The sequence below is a fragment of the Solanum tuberosum genome, unplaced genomic scaffold, assembly GCF_000226075.1.
Source record: "Solanum tuberosum cultivar DM 1-3 516 R44 unplaced genomic scaffold, SolTub_3.0 scf00281, whole genome shotgun sequence".
Classification (NCBI taxonomy): domain Eukaryota; kingdom Viridiplantae; phylum Streptophyta; class Magnoliopsida; order Solanales; family Solanaceae; genus Solanum; species Solanum tuberosum.
The window spans coordinates 535,445-546,842 of record NW_006239206.1 but is presented as its reverse complement, the minus strand read 5'-3'; positions in this window follow the sequence as shown (position 1 = coordinate 546,842).

The following is an 11,398-nucleotide window of genomic DNA, read 5'->3' as shown; positions in this document are numbered from 1 at the left end:
CCCATCCACCAAAAAAAAAATTAAGTTTATTTTCAAAAATTATTTTCTACTCTAGTAAAATAAATAAAACTTTTGAATCTTGTGATCCTAAATTAAAATTATGTCAAGTATATAAAATTGTCCTTTAATCTTGTGGTCTTAAACATGTCACGTGGAAAGTTAAAAGTAAAATGTTACCAAAAAAGGAAAGAGGTCATTCTTTTTTAAACAAACGAAAAAGAAAAGTAGGTCATTCTTTTTTAAACGGAAGGAGTATTAAAGAGTGTCAATGTTGTTGTAAAAAATATAATAATAGGTGAGTAAGACTATTATAACACACGACTTTGAGAAATTTTCACAACACTTTAACCACTAGACTAAACTACTTTTAACTTGTGTCAAGAGGTGTCGATACTTACATATATATATATTTATTAAACCAAAATTTGATCTCTATATATCATGTAATTTTCTGACGAGGAGGTGTCGCTTGACATCCCTCGGCTAGTGGGTCCGCCTCTACACTCCCCCGGCCAAAATAAATAAATAATTTTTTTAGCTACATTTGTTGTCTTGTTCTTTTATTATTATTTTATATTATTTTTTGAAAGAATATGCAATATTGCATCATTGCTTACATATTTTACTTAGAAAAAGTTAAAATTCAATATCGTTAATCGAGTTTCCATTTTCATTTGGCAGGCGTATAGATAAAAAGAACTGTGAAAGATGAAAAAAAATTACATATTTATTTTTAAGTTGAAAATAGAATTCGAAAATTAGAGTTATAGTAGGACATTTACAAAAATTGAAGTTGATCTTGAATTTTGAAGTGATTCAAATGAGAATCATAAAAAATAACTATTTGATATTTCTTGATTTTCGAAAAAAATTGAAATTTAATTTCAAGTTGAATTCTAAAAAATTATAGTAATTATTTTATGTTAAAAATAATTTTTTGAAATAAAATTCCAAAAAAGAATGAAAACTATCCATAATCAAACATACACTTAATAATTGATTAATTGGAATTTGGAATATCGTATTTTGTTTTCCGGCTGGAACATCGTATACTTATATTTGATCGCATTATTTATTTACTACTTCCAAGATCACTGTTGAAATAAAACAAAAAAAATGGTTCTATCACATTAGGTGACCCTTCACTGAATGAAAGAGCTAAGTTCACCTGAGGATTTGAGGACCAAAAATGTTACTCTGCCGAATTATTAGTCGCGGAATTGTGTTGGTAGGATATATTAATATATATATATATATTAATTATATAATATTATTCAATTTGTTATTTGATAGAATTTTCAATTTTTGTATATCCAATTCAGTATTTTAAGGTGGATAACTAATACTACTAGTAGAGTCTAGAGCTATATTTGCGTTTTTAATATGTGGATTAATATGATTAAAAACGAAATGATTTTTAATATACTAAATCAAATAGTGGATATATATGAAATAATTTAATATATTAATTTCATCATTACTAATACATAATAATCAATACTATTTTTATAATATTTTATACGATAACATTATTATTTAAGAAATCACATAGTTGGTTAGTAAGAGAATTTTTCAAATGGAGCTCTTAGGTTCAATATATCGCATGCGTTTTTTGATTGAACTTGTTGTACATAACTTGCCTAATGTGACTACTATTTCTATGTTTTTTTGTATATTATTAGGCTGAAATAAGATTTACCTAAAGTAAACTCAAAAAGTGTTCTTCGGGATGACTCAGTTGGTTTGGAGGGTGGTTATCCACACGGATGACTCGGGATCGATTCCCCCTCAATGCCTTCTGAGTCGAGCCTGTCGCATAGGGTTTGCCTAGTGCGATTTACGTACATCCCCGTGTGGTTTGCAGGTTATTACACAGTGAGAGACAAAGTGCTCACTATCTTATATCTTATGTTAATTTTTTTTCCTCTCTCCTTTATATGTACTTTAATAAGTCATTTATATTTTTCGAATGACGTATTTACTATTATAAAATCTAAAAAATAAACAATTATAACAATTATGTTCACACTTCGATCGGTCCACCCTTATGTGGAAAATCGTGATATACCCTGAAAAATTCCTACCAGCAGATGTCTACACCCGAAAAAAATTGTTTTCTTCTTTGCCTTTTATGATCCAAAATATGAACACTAGCTTTCTTAAAAGGGAAGTAGTATTAAACATATTTCGACAATATTCGAAAATATAATATATTCTAGATCTTCCATCATATGACGTGCTCAATTTGACTATAGGTATGAAAATTTAAAATTAAAGTTTTTTCTAAAGAATATTAATTTTAATGCGTTATTATATTTATATGGATATAAAACTTTGGAACTTAATATCTTACCTATACTGCAATATTTGTGTGGCGATAAAAGTTATAGAAAAATCAAATGAAAAGTTTAATTTATATTAATTTTAAATTTTAAAAGGTAATATTATTTCTTTTGAAACGAATAATAAGAATCAATGTGGTGTGGAATGAAAGAACACATTTTTCACGAAAAATAAATAAATAATTTAAAATTGTAGAGTTTTACACTTGGGGGAAAATAGTACGGTTTTCTTCAATTATATTGTATGTCATCCACGATGTTATGACTTCAAAGAAGATTGAGCAATTAAAAGAGTAGTTTACACTTTGGGAGGATTTATTTCTTGCATATCATTTTACAGCAAATATGAAGGATGTGTATCTCTAGCAACCACGAAAATGAAAAAACACTAAGCTAATGTGGGAGCATTTTGGGGTTATAAGTCTAACAACCTTAACTATATACTATTTCGGAAAAAAAAATTTGGCCAGAAAATTTGGTTAGATGGTAAAATAATATATTTCACACTATGTTATTTTACCTTTTTGAACATTTTTATCCTTTTAACTTTAATACATTTTAATTAAAATAAAAAAATCAATTTATTTTAAAATAAAAAGAATATTTTAAACTTTTTAAATTTCTGGCTAAATTCTCTGACCATTTAGCATTACCCTACTTTTTCTTATTGCATCATGGATGCCTCATTTTCATGCACTTGTGATTATTTTATCGTCTATTTATAAGGAATTCAACATCGTTATGATTTACTTCTAGGCAAAAAGGTGATGATTCATGAAAAAACAAAAGAAAAGTTAATTAATTGGAACTGGTCAAATATCTTAGCCAGAGCCAGACGGAGGTTTTATTTATGTGTTCGATTGAATTTATTATTTTCGACATGAATTATAAAAACATATGAAGGACAGTCATTATAATTTTATTAAAAATAATTGGCAAATTTCGTGCCGATTAGCTTTATCGTTTTAATTTTTTTTGTAATATCATATGTTAAACTATACCGCTAAGAAAAAACAAACAAGTACCAGAATAGGCAAAATGTGACAAGTCCGGGCAAAAGATAATAGGTTACGATTTACAAATTCAAATGGTTATGGATTTAAGCCTTGAAAACAGCCTCTAGCAGAAATACAAGGTAAAACAACGTACAATAGGTTTGTATGGTGGGGCCCTTCTTCAGACCCTATGCATATCGAGAGCTTTAGTGCACCAGGCTATCCTGTTTAGTTCGGTGATTAGATAAAGAAAAACAAGTGCAAATAAAGAAATTAAAAAAAAATCGATTCTCTTGTTGTATGTATGAAGGAATCAACACTTAAAAATATATATTATGAGTATGTCAATATTTGTTCTTGAACTCTATTTTTCTATTCGTGTTCACCTAGTCCAAAAGAAAAGAAAATCCCCTAAAGATGTCGTCGCTATTGAGAAGTGCTTACTGATAACAATTTTAGATATACAAACACGTGTATCTTGTTATCTATTATAAATATAAAATTCATAATGTCACCATATTTTGTATTTTTAGAAGTATTCATTATAGAGTGTAATGAGGGGACCAAATACTACGTCAAATAATTTTTCTCAGTACTATTTTCTTGTTCCTGAAATTGAAAGTTAGACCATTATTTGGGCCCCCGCTTTGTCCAAGCCCATTCCTCCTACAATTCACAGCTCCCTCCTTCTTATGCTCCCCCGTTCCTTTTCATTTTATTTAGGGAAAAATTGTATGAAATAACAAACTATTAATTTAAATTAAATGCTATAGCTATAGTTTATTTTATTTGTAATTCGCAGCAAACATCCCCTTTTTTTGCCATATGATTCGGTATACAAATGTATAAAATGTGTTTGTGTTTGTATAAAGCGAGAGAAAAGTGTATATACAAATACAAATACATATATTTTCGTCTTATACACTTATAATTATACAAATACAGATCTTATTAGACAAATTACAATGTATAAATGAATTTATACAAAACTGAACAATTTGTATAAAATTGAATGTATGTAGCGAATTATACAAAATCAAAAGCTCCATAGCAAATTTTATATTTGCTATGGAGCGCAATTATGCAAATTATAGCTATAACGTACAAATATGATTTTTATGTTTGCTATATGTGAAAGTTGTTCTTTTATTTATTATTATTTTAAAAATAAAACAATTCTGCTAGGCAAGGTGTGCCTAGGGCTAGTTTTATTAATAAAGAGAAAAGGATCTCAAAGAGAAAAATACAAGCAAGGGGGGCTAAGCCTTACCTTACTGATCTTAATGAGGTACCGAACCTCTACTAATTAATAAGCATAAAGAAAATAAGAGCTTGAGAAAACTAGATATTCTATGATCGTCATAAAGTTTATAATACACTTTGTGATGATACTACAAATGAGGATGCTTAAGTACTGCAAAAATATAAAATCTAAGAATAAAATCGAATTATCAACCTCAAACTTCATTTTATATATTTAAGAATTAGAAGAGATGGATTGCTCGTGTAAAGTAACCTGAAGTACCCCTCTTGTCTTCTTCGTCAAATATGTCCAACAAAACTTGATAGTTCATCACTTCTTTTTGGATTTATTGGATCTTGTTGTTGTTGAAACTATCATATGATTTTGTTTTGCCAATCACATTGGTAGGTGTCTTGGAATAAATTTCTCAGTCACCTTACCACCCCAACTATGTTGCCTTTCATGTGTCTTCTTTTTGCTTTTGTTTCTTCCACTTCTTTGTTGCCTAGGAGAAAGATCCCCATCCTTGGCTACCTTATCAAATAATATGTCTAGCATATCATCCTCGTCAAATATTTCACTACCCAAGTCACTATCATAAATTGTAGTTGGACTAAGTCTTAAAACTACAACTTCTGGCTCATGGTTTTTTTCAATACCTTGGTGGTAATGGTTAAGATCTTTTGGAATTATCAATTGTCACTGTCATAGATAGATTTGCCTTCCTTGAAGGCACAAATATAGGTGCTTGAGGACTTAACTTACTCCTTGAAGCTGAAAAAATATGCTCCTCTTTCTCAACTAAATCTTTCCATCTAAAATCACTCATTTCCTTTACCAAACTCTTGTCATTCCTTTTGGAGATTGACCATTGTTCAGATATTTGCTCTCCAAGCTACTCCAATGATGGAAAATTAGGAACATCGTGATTCGAGGTGTTGATTGTTTCTATAGATGGTTTGACAATTGGATTTGCTTTATTCAACATTGCGTCCTGTGGCTCCTCAATTATTCTAGTAGTTTTGGAATTAGAAACTTAAAGAATTGGTTGGGATAATGCATGGAGCTCTTTATCAGAATTGATCATTAGGGCATAAAAAATGTTGATTATTAGAGCACACAACCTTCCTTGATACTTTATCTACACAATTTACCATCTTCTCCTTGCTTGTTGGGTTAGTGTAATCTAGTTAACGTAGTTTGGTGCTACCGGGAGAAAATCTTTTGCTTGGTACTTCAGTCCAACCTCATCATCATTGTCTTTCATAGTGAAGTCATGATCACAAGTACCACTAGATTCGAAAATTTGATCCAAATTCTCTTCAAATTGTTGCACCTTATTAGCTTGGTCAAAATCTTCAATCGTAGCCAAACTAGGATCTTTCTCAGATAAAATACCAGTAGTGATAGATAAGACTCCAAAATAATCACAGAAACCACAGAATCATTAGTAACACCATCTTTTGCACTCAAAATCAAATTTTGCGAGATCGTACAGAGCAATTTAGTGTAACTGTAGTATTAATAGTACCATCTTGAACACAAGTAGCAACTACTCGATCCCCATTATTTTCAATGACTTCCACCATTGCTATTTCATTATTATTTGCATCTGCATCTCGATTGTTATCATCAATACTTTGATCTATGTTTGCTAGTCCCCTCTTCTCATTTAAAATTTATAGCAAATCACCTTGAAATTTCTCCTTATTGAATTGTTCATCTCCAACCACTCAATTATCTTTGTGATTGTTATCTTAATTCTTTTTCAAAATCAATCGACAACTATTTTCATCGCGATCTTGATGTTTACAATGATTACAATGTAAAGGTAAATTATCAACATATTCCTGAAAGACCTCTTGAATCTTACCGGTCTGCTAGTCCAATACTGGAGACACATCATCTTAGGCAACTTTTCCATAAGATCAGGTATCATCTTGACCCTAGCAGTGCTAGGCCTTGTCTTGTCTTGTGTTTCCTTGTCAATAGCTATTAGCCTTCCAACCGCTGATGCCATCGACAACAAGGATTTCTTGATAAATAAATCTGGTAATAATAGAGGTAACAAAATCTACACCGCGGCCATTGAAGTTTCTTCTCTTGAATTAAAATCTATTGTCCAAGGAAATACCATATAAAGATGTTGCTCTCCATAAAAAAGGCAAAAAGCTTATCGATTTTGATAGCATAACCACATACTCTTCATATTGGTCTATCCTTAGCAGGGGCGAATTTATGTATAAAAATTGGGTCACCGGATTTATTTATAATTATCCGACTAAACTCGATATATTACTTCTATAATTATTAAATAATACATTAAATTAAAGCTTGTGGAACCCGTTCTCAAGATGGCTGGATGGTTCACTGGTATGACTGCTAGATTTCAACACGAAGGTCACAGGTTCGATTCCAGCCAGCCCCAATTCGCTTCAATTTATTTTTATTAACTAAAAACACGTTTTTCATTTTAAAAAAACTAAATTCAGAAAGTTCTTAAGTCAAAGTCTTCAAAATTTCCTTACCACCCACTTTTCAAGTTCCAAGTTTCAACAATATTTTTCTTCTCTCTTCAAATTTATTTTTTATTTTCGAGAAGTGCTAAATGACCATAAAATTTGGCTAGAATTTGGCCAGAAAATTAAAAAAAACTATAATATTTTTTTAATTTTAAAATAAACTGATCTTTTTTCAATTTTTTAGTTAAAATGTATTAAAGTTAAAAAGGGTAAAAATATTTAAAAAGTTAAAATAACATAGATAAAATATCATTCTGACCAAATTCTGGCCAAAATTTTCTAGCCAAAAAGATTTTTCCTTTATTTTCCACACAAAGAAGAAGCTTCAAGTCAAGAATCTAGAGAAGTCATCATTGTCAAAGTTTAAGGTAATTTTAGTTTACAATTTCTCTTTTTAATACACAAACTAACAAAATAAAAAAAAAATAAAAAAATAAAAAATAAAAAATAATATATCACTTAATTTTAGGGTTTACATATAAAAAATACTTGGCATTACTTATAATAGGAAATACATCAATAGCTAAAGAAATCGAGTACAATTGTAAATTGATGATATTTTTTGTGGTAATGTAATTTTATGTATTGCTCGCTTAGTTATTGTTATTTAAAATTTTTGATCTTATCTTTAAAGTAATGGTGCACCCGTTTTCTTGAAATCCTGGATTCGCCTCTGATCCTTAGTAGAATATGTCTACGAGCAAGTAAACCAACTAAACAGTTTCCTTTATTGCCCAAGTGTTTAGGTAAAACTGTTCGCAAATCCTTCACTTCTAGAGTATCAGATGAGAACTTAATAACTATAGCTTAATGTGGTCGTTCTTTGTAACATCTTGCAAATTGAAATAACAAGGAAGAAGTCAAGAATAGGAAATAGTGATTTTAGGAAAATAATGAAAATCTGGAAATTTGTTTAAGTTAATTTAAGGATGAGTTTTAGTCAACTTCAAACGACCATAACTCCTATATCAGAAGGATTTAGGTGTGTTTCCAGATATCGTGGGAAAAATCTTTCCAACGCCGCCGAGTTTGCACGATTCCGAGTTCGTATGAGTGAGATATTTCCTTTGAAAGTTGGGGTGTTTAGATAAAGAAAGTCTAGTCCGAATTTTTTTGAAGGGTATTTTAGTCTTTTCCTTGCCCAATTATTTTATTTCATTTTTGGTAATTAAGTTAGGATCTAATCAGAATTAGACCAGTTAGAAAAGTTAAAGTTCACGCTAGGGCTTGGAGAAAAGAGAAAAGAGGAGAAAGGAGAAGAAAAGTTCAAAGTTCGTCGATTTCTTGGAGATTTTCGTGTGGATTTCGCCAAGGATTTAATCCTACAAGGTATGTGAGGCTTTCATAACATTGGGGTTCGTTCACCCACATGCCAAAACATGTTTATTTCAGCGTGAATTAGTCCTAAAAGAGTTTGAAAGTTGATGTTCTTGATATCTATTCTTGAATTTGATAATGTTCTTGAGTTGGGCTGAAATTGAGAAGTTTATGAGATCATTACGTCAAATTATTGAGTTGGTTGGAGTTAAGTTTTTAGGTACATTTGTTGGGTATCTGTATCTAAAAGAATTTGGGAAAAAGAACCGAGTTTTGGGCGAATTGGGGCTGGAAAACGAAGAAGAAATTTAGTCGGGCAAAATCTGGGGCACTGGCTCCGCATCGCGGACCTGCTCCCCAGATTTGGGAAAAATGCCTTCGCGTCGCGGAGCGGTCACAGACTGTTCTGCCTCAAAAAGTATTTTCGCGACCTAAATTTAAATACATCTCCGTGTCACAGACCTACCCTCAGACAATGATTTTTTTTAAATCTTTTCTCATGTTTAGCTATCTAAAAACACTCATAAACATCATGAGATATTTCCTATCACAAATCACAATTTTGGAATCCATAATTCAATTCAAGGAAAGTTAAGAGTCAAGTTTTGAAGTTAAGAAGCAAGTCAAGAGAAGTTTATTAAAGTTTTTCAAAAGTCTTTCACAAACGTTTTAACTTTGTTTTAACACTTATTTAAAACATATGAGCTAGTTATATTTTGGGAGTAGTATTGAGCACCGATATGGGGATGCGAGTTCATATTAACTCAAGTCTCCATAATCCATGTAGCCATCTTGGGTAGAAAAGGGTCATACTTTTTAGATGATTCCTTTAGTGTTTTTTAGCATAGACTAGTGGATCAACTTAGTTAAGAGTTCTATATGACGGCAAAGTATAGGATAGGTCTGGCAGCGTGGCAAGACGTTGTATCACCACTTAGGCTCATAGTGGAGGTTGTCAGTTAAAGAATCTCCCACAGAAACTATCTTATTTTATTATATGAGTAAAGTTGAGTTTGTCATTGCATTTTTCTTTAACGAACTAAGTTATTTTCCACAGTTTTACAAGCTTTCTATATATTGCATATGTTTATTGCTTTATATTGAGTTAAGTTATTCAGGAGTTGAGTAAAGCCAAGGTAAGTCTTTCTTTCAGATTTTTTTCAAGCTTAAGTTGTGTTTAGCATTCCAACTCGCATACTCGTACATTCAATGTACTGATGCCAGTTGGCCTGCATCGTCTTATGATGTAGACGCATGTAACCAAGATCATCATCCATCGTCTTGTTGATCATGTTGAGCACTTAGAGCCAGTTGGTGAGCCTCCTTGCATTCCGGAGGACTCTTTTATCATTTGCTTTCTAGTTTTCAATTGTTAGGATGATCGGGGGTCCTGTCCCGACATCCCTCTTTGTTTTAGAGGCTTCATAGACAGTTAGTAGTTCAGTTGTCTTTACATTATCATTTCATATGTTAAGACTTGAGTTGCCATTTTGGCCAAGTTGAATGTTGACTTTTAAACATTATAAGTTATTTTATTAAACAATTGAGTAGGTGCATTTGATCATTGTAATAATGCTCAGAGTCTTTCACTGAGCAAGTAAGCTAGACCAAGTGTTATTATAAAAGTATAACACATGAAAAAATCACAAAGTTTAAGGATTTATTTTTCAGCTTTATAATGTATGTTTTATTCTCATAAATATATTGTTTTGTGGACGTACGTTTAAACTTTAAATACTTTTAGGGTGTATTTGGTATGAAGGAAAATGTTTTCCAATTTTTTCATGTTTGATTGTGTTAAATGTTTTCCAAATCAATTCATTTTTCTCAAATTTAAGGAAATGACCTCCCTTAAAAAATTAAGGAAAACATTTTTCAAAACTTTCCTCCAACTTCAAATTACAATTTTTTTGTTGAAAAAATAAATTTAAAGCTTATTTTAAAAAATATTTTTCAACTTGTCAATTTTTTTACCCCACCCTCGACTCCCCCCACCAGTTCCCCACCCCAAAAAAAATATTTTCAACTTCAATGTATCAACGCTTATATTATTGTATCTCGCGCATGTATCAACACTTATATAGCTCTGATACATTAATCTGATGCGCGAGATACAATAATATAAGCATTGATACATTAATCTGATGCGCGAGATACAATAATATAAGCATTGATACATTAATCTGATGCGCGAGATACAATAATATAAGCATTGATACATTAATCTGATGCGCGAGATACAATAATATAAGCATTGATACATTAATCTGATGCGCGAGATACAATAATATAAGCATTGATACATTAATCTGATGCGCAAAAATGAGGGATTTTGGAAATTTGTAAAACTTATAGGGGATAATGGTAATAAGTAAACTAAAAGGTGAGATTTCTGTAATTTTTCCTTAAAAGATACTATAATTAGGAAAAATTACATAAATACACATATTATTTTATTATAATTTTAAAAATTTCCTATCATTTAAAAAGATTATAAAAATTCTCTCTCGGATATATTCCTATCCTCTTTTGGATACATCCCTATCCCTTTTTAGATACATCACTTCCCTCTCTAGTACATCTTTATCTCTTCTCAGATACATCCATCCTATTAAGTAATATATCATTCGCAATCCGTGAACTATGTATCCACAAGTATCTTGATGTATCTGAGATCCTTTAAATATAAGAGATTTTTATCATTTGAAAAAGAATAGGTATATAATATAATTAGCTTTTAATACTATGAGATTTATGTAATTTTTACATATAATTATAGCATATAGGTACCGAAATAGTCCAACTAAATGGTAAGTTTTTTTTTTTGATGTTGAAGAAATTATTTAGCTAGTGCTTTTCTTGTCCTATACTCGTTCCGTTTACTTGTCATAATTATTAAAAATGAGAAACTATATAATTAGACATATTTTTAGATACACGTATTTTTGCTACCAGATACACTAAATTAGGGGGAGAGGA